Source organism: Oncorhynchus mykiss, chromosome 25 (assembly GCF_013265735.2).
Source record: "Oncorhynchus mykiss isolate Arlee chromosome 25, USDA_OmykA_1.1, whole genome shotgun sequence".
Taxonomy (NCBI): domain Eukaryota; kingdom Metazoa; phylum Chordata; class Actinopteri; order Salmoniformes; family Salmonidae; genus Oncorhynchus; species Oncorhynchus mykiss.
This window is the reverse complement of record NC_048589.1, coordinates 15,574,128-15,585,733: the sequence shown is the minus strand read 5'-3', so window position 1 is coordinate 15,585,733 and position 11,606 is coordinate 15,574,128.

The following is an 11,606-nucleotide window of genomic DNA, read 5'->3' as shown; positions in this document are numbered from 1 at the left end:
ATGCAGGCTTCGTTATAATATTCATATGTAGACTAAGTTGTAAACATGGCGGACATTTATATATGACTCAAGAATCATAGGAAATAAGTTAAAAAAAAATGATATTTTAGCTGGATATAAAAAACTATATTCATAATGCAGTGGAGTGTCTTGTGACATTTGGTGCCAACTGAATTTAAAATCAAATAGAATATCTAATCATATATATCGAAATGATATTGCATGGATTAAGACATGTCTTTAATTCAGAAAACTTTAGTAGATTGCATTAACAGGACTAAGTAGCTATATCTATTGTAAGGATGAGGCAGGGATGCCAATGATTGCTGTGAAGAAAGTGATATGAAGCATCATCAGCTGTGGTATTATGACACCCTGGGGGAGGACAACTTGAATCAAGGCACAATGATTTTATTGTGGGCAGTTTGGAATCTTTGCATGATAATAATGCTGTTGCCTAGTACTGCAGGAGAGACCATCAATCAATACAGAATACATTACTGATGGGGGTTTTGTGCACAGCCACTTTACTGCTGAAAGACTAAGATTATCCTCCCTGCCATCATCATGTTCAAGAGTATAGCTAAGTCGTTGGGAATACAAATAAATAAATTGGCCTCATCCCACTTTTCAAATTCCACATTAAGCCAAAGTAGTTAGTTAGAGTTGGGATGTATTCATGAGGTCCCGAGGAGTGAGAAATACTTTCCACTCAACCGCACTGTGAATCCCCTTGCGCTGTTTGAGATTCATCATAAGTGCTCTGTTGACTAAATACAACACCTCCTGAACAAGGATGAATAAGATAGGCCCAGCGGTCAAGCTATTATCAATCCCTGGTCTGAAGCCCGATGACTAAGACACTTCAGATGTAGTCAACGGCCATATCAAGACACCGACGGCATGGCATTCTCAAATCAATCTGTTCAAGTTTTAATATATCGACCACTCGAGGAGAGCAGAGAGAGGGAGAGCTTCTCCTCTCACGAATGCCAGGGAAAGTGGGGTTGATTTTCACGGGAAGATGCACTTTCGGAGAAAATGTTTAATCAACGTGAGGGCACACTTGTGTGGTTTTGTGTGAGCCCTGCAGAGTGGCTGAGACTCCTGGTCTGGGAGTTGTTAATATACATTACATTTGGTTTGTATCATAGACAGGCCTCTCCTATTAAAAGGCCCAGCAATCTTTCGTCAGCAATAAATGCACTCATAGAGGTGAGGTACTAGGAGTCCTAGCCATGGGTGCCAGTCCTGATGAATGGAAGTCTTTGGCCCACTAAGAGCTGAGAGAGAAAGTAGAAATAAAAGCCTTGTTTTCCATAGACTGGTTGGTTCAAGAGATTGGAGAATACTATCACTTATTGTGTGGTGATGGCACAATGTGGGAAGAGAGGAGCTGTGGAGTGCTGGGTCAAAAAAATCCATCCTCTCACAGTTCCTCTTGGAAAGGCAAAGGTAAGGAGACATGGATGGAACTTAAAGTACATGTATCTTGGGTGGAGATTTTGAAATGAACAACTCTTGGCGTGGAATGCTTTTTGTTCAGGGTTAGGCCAGTAACTTCAATAAACAACTCAAGACATTTTCCTGTATAGCATAGGTAAGGACCTAGAAGGCTGAATACACTATTGCCACATGAGTCTTGAGACACACATTACATGCCAAATACAGACACATACATGCCATACTCAAGGCCTTTAACTAATGGCATCAAACTCAAAATTCAGATTGTTTCTGGCTTACTTGGTTACATACTGAGTCACACACTGTACTGAAAAGGCAACGTTGAGCAACAATTGTTGCCATTGACAAAGTACTACATGTCAATTCTTAAATGCTGTAATTGGCTGGAATTAAAACCAGCACTCACACTGTCTCATTGAATGGTGCAAACCATCTTTTTGACCGGTGATCAATGGAAAGACGAGCGAAACACATTTACAGTGGAATGGTGAGTACGCTCCCAGGATTTGCTACATGGTCACTGTTGAAATGCCTTCCAATTAATATACTTCAAACATTAAGGCTTTCAATAGTTGTCTACCAATTGTTAGACATGGACCACATCTGTACGATGAGGCTTTCAAAACAGTTAGGTTCGATAAGCAATGTCTATTGCGGGAGGAGCGTTGTTAGGTGCTCTTTCACTTCCACACTGTCATTTTCCATCAAGGTGGACAATAAGTGTTTACCATGGTGAAAACTGAAGAGCAGTATCAAGGCACACGGTTATGACCAGCTCAACAATGTCTTGCTCACTGTTGCGGAGGTGTTTATAATGGGTGGAGAAGCCAGAGAAAGAAAGTAACTGCATAAAGAGCAAGCAGACTGTCACAACGAAATGGAAATGCTGGGATCTGATGGTCTCTCGGAGCAGTCATGTACCAAACTATTCTCCACGAGGGGGGGGGGGGGGGGGGGGGGGGGGGGTTTCAGAGAGGTTTCTATCTTTTGCAGTTGCAGCCAGTCACCTTGCCATTGATCGGGAAACAATCCTTAGCCAGACCAAGGCCAGATCCATCCCAGGTAAGTGAGCCAGTCCTTGCTCGCGCACTCTAGCCCTTAAGGACCGCTTTGGAGTTTCAACTTCAAAAGCTGTGCAGTGATCAAATATTTGGTTTGCCTCAACGCCATAGGTTCATAGTGAAATAGTGGAGAGAGGAAGCTCATATAGAATTATTGTATACATTCCTAAACCTACATAATATATGGAAAACATGGACATGGGATGATATTGAATAAAGGACAAGCATGTACAATATCAGAAGGACATTGCACAAAAGATGGCCTCATGGAAATAAGGCCAGTGGGAGCCTATTATATTTTTGGACTCTCAATTCTGAAATTTCCATCCCCAACTTCAACATTTTCCGCCAAGATAGAACTGCCAAAGGGGGTGGAGTTGCAATCTACTGCAGAGACAGCCTGCAGAGTTCTGTCATGCTATCCAGGTCTGTGCCCAATTCAAAAAATTTAGAACTAAGAACAGATATAGCCCTTGGCTCACTCCAGACCTGGCTGCCCTTGACCAGCACAAAAACATCCTGTGGTGTACTGCATTAGCATCGAATAGCCCCCGCGATATGCAACTTTTCAGGGAAGTTAGGAACCAATATACATAAGCAGTGAGGAAAGCCAAGGCTAGCTTTTTAATCAGAAATTTGCATCCTGTAGCATAAACTCCAAAAAGTTCTGGGTCACTGTAAAGTCCATGGAGAATAACAGCACCTCCTCCCAGCTGCCTACTGCACAGAGGCTAGGAAACACGGTCACCACCGATAAATCTACGATAATTGAGAATTTCAATAAGCATTTTTCTACGACTGGCCATGCTTTCTACCTGGCTACCCCTAACCTGGTCAACAGCTCTGCACCCCCCACAGCAACTTGCCCAAGCCTCCCCTATTTCTCCTTCATCCAAATCCAGATAGCAGATGTTCTGAAAGAGCGGCAAAATCTGGACCCCTACAAATCAGCTGGGCTAGACAATCCCTCTCTTTCTAAAATTATCAGCTGCAATTGTTTCAACCCCTATTACTAGCCTGTTCAACCTCTCTTTTGTATCGCCTGAGATCCCTGAAGATTGGAAAGCTGCCGCAGTCATCCCCCTCTTCAAAGGGGATGACACTCTAGACCCAAACTGTTACAGACCTATATCTATCCTACCCTGCCTTTCTAAAGTTTTCGAAAGCCAAGTTAACAAACAGATCACCGACCATTTCGAATCCCACTGTACCTTCTCCGCTATGCAATCTGGTTTCCTAGCTGGTCATGGGTGCACCTCAGCCACGCTCAAGGTCCTAAACGATATCATAACCGCCATCGATAAAAAACAATACTGTGCAGCTGTATTCATCGACCTGGCCAAGGCTTTCGACTCTGTCAATCACTGCATTCTTATTGGCAGACTCAACAGCCTTGGTTTCTCAAATGACTGCCTCGCCTGGTTCACCAACTACTTCTCAGATAGAGTTCAGTGTGTCAAATCGGAGGGCCAGTCGCAAAAACCATCAAGCGCTATGATGAAACTGGCTCTCATGAGGACCTGCCACAGGAAAGGAAGACCCAGAGTTACCTCTGCGACAGAGGATAAGTTCATTAGAGTTAACTGCACTTCAGATTGCAGCCCAAATAAATACTTCACAGAGTACTAAAGGACTAAAGGACACCAATAATAAGTAGAGATTTGCTTGAGCCAAGAAACACAAGCAATGGACATTAGACCGGTGGAAATCTGTCCTTTGGTCTGATGAGTCCAAATTTGCCATTTTTGGTTCCAACCAGCGTGTCACAGAGTTGGTGAATGGATGATCTCCGCATTTGTGGTTCCCACCGTGATGCATGGTTGAGGAGGAGTGATGGTGTGGGGGTGCTTTGCTGGTGACACTGTCATTAATTTATTTAGAATTCAAGGCTCACTTAATCAGCATTGTACCACAGCATTCTGCAGCGATACGCCATCCCATCTGGTTTGCGCTTAGTGGGACAATTATTTGTTTTTCAACAGGACAATGACCCAAAACACACCTCCAGGCTGTGTAAGGGCTATTTGACCATGAAGCAGAGTGATGGTGCTGCATCAGATGACCTGGCCTCCACATTCACCTGACCTCAACCCAATTGAGATGGTTTTGGATGAGTTGTACCACAGAGTGGAGGAAAAGCAGCCAACAAGTGCTCAGCAAATGTGGGAACTCAATCAAGACTGTTGGAAAAACAATACCCCTGAAGCTGGTTGAGAGAATGCCAAGAGTGTGCAAAGCTGTCATCAAGGCAAAGTGTGGCTATTTTGAATAATGCAAAATATAAAATATGGTTTGATTTGTTTAACACTTTTGACTGGTACTGTAAGTAAATGAGATATTTCTGTATTTCATTTTCATCAAATTTGCTGAAATTTCTCAGAACATTTTAAGAAAGCCTGTCTCTTTAAGACCTCAGTGTTGATGTCACTGCTATCAGAAGCTGACAGAGTGTTCAGTTCATTAACCTATTGCATCAGGATAAAAACTGAATGTTTCTAAATGTGAAATCTTATGTTTATTTGACTCTGATGATAAAGAAATAGAAAATATTCCTGTAAAGGACCGTGTTAAATATTTAGGAATACATCTGTCAAAAAAACACTAAGTCAGACAACATTTGAATATCTCTCCTAAAATTAAGAAAGCCAAAAATGTATTCAATAATTGGCTCCAAAGAGATCTTTCTATACTTGGGAAAGTACTTCTGTCTTGTTTTGAGTACCCCTCATTATCGTTATGTGTAAATCCTGCTACTTGTAAAGAGATCAATAACACCTTTCTTGACTTCATCTGGAAAAATAAGTCTCACAAACTAAAAAGTCAGTCCTTTCTAACAAAAGAGCTGAAGGCGGACTAGAAGTGTTGGATTTTGTTGACATAAATAACACTTTCAAGATAAACTGGTTCAATATGGTATTTCATTCCAAACAATGTTTTTAATAAGTTGGGAGGTCTTCAATTTTTACTGAAATGTAATTATATTTCTGAAAGATTACCTGCTAAATTGGCTAGGTTTCACCAACAAGCTTTAATGACCTGGAAAATATGTTTCCTGCACAATTTTTCCACACATAAAACTCTTTTGTGGAATAATTCAGACATAACTATAAGGAATGAGTCATTATTCTACCCCAGCTGGCATGAGAGGAATGTTGATTTTGTTCTTGATGTTTTTGACAAAGGTAATATTCTCACATATGAACAATTTATAACATTGAAAGAGTTTCCAATAGAGAGAGTTTTTTCTGTGATCAAAGCCATTCCCAGTGGTCTAACTACACTAATTAAAACTAATCTTAGCTTTGGTAATGATCACAAAGTTTATCCAGAACTCAGATTGGAAGGCATGGGCTTACTTGAGAGATCTTGTTATAATAAATATATGAGACAAATTCTTCATTTACAAAACCAACTTACACCGAGAGGAAAGTTTTTCTGGAACACGCTTGTTCCTGACATTGTCTGGAAAAATGCATGGTTAAGTCCTTACAAATATTGTATACCAAACAAAGTTAAGGAAGTGCAATTATACATATGATATCCAAATTTGTGGCAATTGACGATATCTGTGTTTTCTGTGAAAAAGAAGGTGAGAATCTGTCTCACTAGTTCTTTGAATGTAAATTTGTGTCAGAATTGCAAAACCTTGCAAAATTCCTATTTATCATTATGAACACTACCTATGTTTTTGACATGAAAGATATAATATGTTACTATTGCAATGATAACAAGACCACTGAAATTATTGTGCATTTTTTTATTCTTGTTGCGAAATACTTTATACACAAACAAAAATTCAAAAATTCTATACCAAATACATATTTTTGATTGAATTAGATTTTATTAAAACATTAACCCTTGTGAACAATAACAATAAGATTTTTTCAGAGTGATTCCAATTGCACTAGAATTGTTTATTTTTTTTATATCTTTTGTTTGTTTCAGTATTTTCTCGTTAACACCTGCGTTCTGTTTTGTATGATGTAAGAATGTAAATTGTTGACCTGTATTTTGAATTTAAAAAACATTTTTCATCATTATTACAGCTTTCTGTATCTCGTTTTGACGCTAACTATCTAACATTGTTAGCAAACATTTCACCTGTAATTGTTTGCTGGTTAGTCTGATCTTGCTTGCTAATTGTATGTTCATTTCAGTCATTGGATTATTATAACAGATGAGAGCTGTATAACTTGTTTTGTTATTGCTAAATGAATATGTGCCGTATCTTAGTATTGATGCCATTGTATACATGTTTATTATTATTTCCAGAGCACATTTTGTATGGATAAAAGGACAGTAAATTGGATAATCACAGCTGGGTGACATGGCACAGAATTGCAAAAATGGTTCATCTCCAATCAACATTAAAGAACCCTAAACTGAGGAACTGGCTCTTTCACCGTCTCTCTAATAGGAGTAACTTTACCTACTCTCTAATTCAAAGGTTTTCACTTCGTCAGAGATTTTTTGTTGTTGAATTAATCAATTTTGAACTCAGGCTGTAACCAAATGTGGAATAAGTCAAAGGGTATGCATACTTTCTGAAGGCACTGTGGTGTATAAGAGATCATACAAGATGTTTTGTAATGATTTCTATGTTGAAGACCTAAAGAATATTTGGCAGTCTGTGTAATGAGGAGCAACCAGACGCTGCACATAACACATTTACAGTGTATTTGGAAAGTATTCAGACCCCTTGACCTTTTCCACATTTTGTTACGTTACAGCGTTATTCTTAAATGGATTAAATCATTTCTCCCCACATCAATCTACACACAATACCCCATAATGACAAAGCAACAACTGGTTTTTAGAGATTTGTGCAAATTTATTCAAACAGAAATTGTACATTTACATAAGTATTCAGACCCTTTACTCAGTACTTTGTTGAAGCACTTTTGGCAGCGATTACAGCTTTGGGAATGATGCTACAAACTTGGCACACCTGTATTTGGGGAGTTTCTGCAATTCTTCTCTGCAGACCCTCTCAAGCTCTGTCAGGTTGGATGGGAAGCATTGCTGCACAGATATTTTTCAGGTCTCTCCAGAAATGTTCGATCAGGTTCAAGTCCGGGCTCTGGCTTGGCCACTCAAGGACATTCAGAGACTTGTCCTGAAGCCACTCCTATGTTGTCCTGGTTGTGTGCTTAGGGTCATTGTCCTGTTGGAAGGTAAACCTTCGCCCCAGTTTCAGGTCCTGAGCACTCTGGAGCAGGTTTTCATCAAGGATCTCTCTGTACTTTGCTCTGTTCATCTTTCTCTCGATCCTGACTAGTTTCACAGTCCCTGCTGCTGAAAAACATCCCCACAGCATGATGCTGCCATCACCATGATTCACCGCAGGGATGGTGCCAGGTTTCCTCCAGGTGTGATGCTTGGCATCCAGGCCAAAGAGTTCAATCTTGTTTTATTTAGACCAGAGAATCTTGTTTCTCATGGTCTGATTCCTTTAGGTGCCTTTTGGCAAACTCCAAGCTGGCTGTCATGTGCCTTTTACTAAGGAGGGGTCCTGCAGAGATGGTTGTTCTTCTGGAAGGTTCTTCCATCTCCACAGAGGGACTCTGGAGCTCTGTCAGAGTGACCATCGGGTTCTTGGTCACCTCCCTGACCCAGGCCCTTCTACCCCAATTGCTCAGTAAGGCCTGGTGGCCAGCTCTAGAAGGAGTGTTGGTGGTTCCAAACTTCTTCCATTTAAGAATGATGGAGGCCACTGTTCTTAGGGACCTTCAATGCTGCAGAAATGTTGTGGTACACTTCCCCAGATCTGTCCCTTGACACGTTCCTGTTCACCTGAGCTCTATTTCGAGTCTCATAGCAAAGGGTCTGAATACTTATGCAAATAAGATATTTCTGATTTTATTTTTAATACTTTAGCAAAAAATCAACAACAAAAAAGTGTTTGCTTTGTCTTTATTGGGCATTGTGTGTAGATTGATTAGAACAAAAAAAAAAGTAATTAATTTTTGAGTAAGGTTGTAACATAACAAAATGTGGAAAAAGCCACTTCAGAACACTTCCGAATGCATTGTATGAAAAGGCTTGATCCAGTTACGAATAAGCATTATGGTAAAAACTGCTAAATCCTTGTGGCTTGATGTGGAACTGAAAAATGGTGTGGTTGAGAGGGATGAGGAAAAAGGAATTTCAAATGAGTCTGGCTGCACAGCTGATCGTCAAACGTGCTGTAAACTGAGAAGTCATGTGACTAAACTAAACAAAAAGAATAAGAAACTTTTACAAATAAGCAAAGATAAATTATATAAAGAATGATGGTAAAAAGCTTTGGAGCAACTTAAATACAATTTTGGGCAAAAACGCAAACACAGCTCTATCCTTCATTGAATCAGATGATTGATTCCTCACAAAACACATTTATATCTCCAACTACGTAAAATAAAAAAATTATTGACAAGATCAGCAAACTTAGGCATGACATGACAACAACAAACTCTGAATCTACTTTTCCATTCATAACATACCAAAGTATGAAAGACAAGCATTGTAATTTTGAATTCCAGAAAGTACGTGTGGAAGAGGTGAAAAAATGATTATTGTCTATCAACAATGACAAGCCACCTTGGTCTGCTTACTTGGATAGAATACTACTGAGAATGATAGCAGACCTTATTGCCACTCTTATTTGCCCACTCTTTATTGTAAGCCTACAGGAAAGTGTGTGCCCTCAGGCCTGGAGGGAAGCAAAAGTCATTCTGCTACCCAAGAATAGCAAAGCACCCTTTACTGGCTCAAACAGCCGACCAATCAGCCTGCTACCAACCCTTAGTCAACTTTTATAAAAAATTGTGTTTTACCAGATACAGTGCTATTTAACAGTAAACATCTGACTTTCAGCATGCTTATAGGTAGGTGCACTCAACATGTACAGATAGCACTTACACAAATGATTGATGATTGGCTAAAATAAATTGATAATAAGAAGCTTGTGGGAGCTGTTTTGTTAGACTTCAGTGCCGCTTTTGACATTTTCGTTCATAATCTGCTGCTGGAAAAACACGTGTTATGTCTTTACATCCCCTGCTATATTGTGGATCGAGAGTTCACTGTCTAACAGAACACAGAGGATGTTCTTTAATAGTGTCACGACTTCTGCCGAAGTCGTTGCTTCTCCTTGTTCGGGCGGTGCTCGGCGTTCGACGTCACCGGTCTTCTAGCCATCATCGATCCATTTTTCATTTTCCATTGGTTTTGTCTTGTCTTCCCACACACCTGTTTTCAATCCCATTCATTACCTGTTGTGTATTTAACCCCCTGTTTCCCCTCATGTCTTTGTCAGAGATTGTTTATTGTCAGTGTAGTGTTTTTGTTGTATAGGTGCGCGACGGGTCTTCGTACCCATATTTGTTTATGTTCTTTTCCTGTTTAGTGTTATGGAGCATGTTTTTATGACATTATTAAAAGACTCCATTTTACACTCCGTTTGACTCTCCTGCGCCTGACTTCCCTGCCACCTATACACATATGCCTGACAAATGGAAGCCTCTCCAACATAATCCATGTAGAGTCAGGCATTCCCCAGGGCAGTTTGCTAGGCCCCTTACTTTTTCCAATCTTACTAGTAGTACCTGTCACTTGCACTGAGCAAATCCTGTGTTATGTATGCCGATGAATCAACATTATACACGGATTGTAAACTGTCATTGTAAAAACATATTGATGCAATTGTAGCTGAGATGGGGAGAGGTATGTCCATAACAAAGCACTGCTCTGCTTTCTTGACAAGGCTATCAACAAAACAAGTCATACAGGTCTAGTTTTGTCACACCTGGGCTACTGTCCAATCATATGTTCAAGTGCCACAAAGAGGGCCATAGGCAAATTATAGTTGTCCCAGAACAGAGCAGCACGCCTTGAACCTTAATTGCACACAGAGAGCTAACATCAATGACATAGATGTCAATCTCTTCTGGTCAAAAGTAAAGGAGAGATTGACCGCATCACTACTTGTCTTTGTGAGAGGGATTGACATGTTGCAAGTACCGAGTTGTCTGCTCAAGCGACTAGTGCACAGCTCAGACACCCATGCATACCCCACAAGACATGCAACCACGGGTCTCTTCATAGTCCCCAGGTCCAGAATAGACTCTGGGAAACACAGTACCACACAGAGCCATGACTACACAGAACTCTATTCCACATCAAGTAACTCATGCAAGGAGTAAAATTTTATAGAAAAAACTACACCTTATGGAACTACTCAGACTGTGAAGAGACATACAGGAACACACACTGTACACACACTTACATTTTAATATTGATGTATAGTGGTATTGTACATTTGTGCTGTGGATATGTAGTGGTGTGCTAGCAGTAATACAGTAATGGTTCTCCATAGAACAATAAACTATGGATGTGTAAAGATGGTTGAATGTGATTGTAGAGGTTCATTTTTGTTGACATTATTATAACACAGCCATCAAGGCACGGGCCTACACACTGGGGAGCCAAGCCCACTGTGCAAAACTGGTTGAATCAATGTTCTTTCCACTGTCACGGTCGTCCTCCTCTTCATCTGAAGAGGAGAGGCGAGATGGATCGGAAGACCAAAATGCGGCGTGGTAAGTGTCCATGGTAAATCTTTAATCAAGAAAGACTGAACACTATACAAACGAGTAACAAAAACAATAAACCAAATTCGACCGTGAAGCTACAAAATGAGACCTGTGCTGAAACAAGCCATCAACATAGACAATCACCCACAAACAAACAGTGCAACCCAGGCTACCTAAGTATGATTCTCAATCAGAGACAACTAATGACACCTGCCTCTGATTGAGAACCATACTAGGCCGACAACATCGAAATGCCCCAAAACATAGAAAAAACATAGACTGCCCACCCAACTCACGCCCTGACCATACTAAATAAATACAAAACAACGGAAATAGAGGTCAGAACGTGACAGTACCCCCCCCCCCAAAGGTGCGGACTCCGGCCGCAAAACCTTGACCTATAGGGGAGGGTCTGGGTGGGCGTCTGTCCGCGGTGGCGGCTCTGGCGCGGGACGCGGACTCCACTTCCTCATTGTCTTAGTCCGCCTTATTGTCCGCCTCCGTGGCT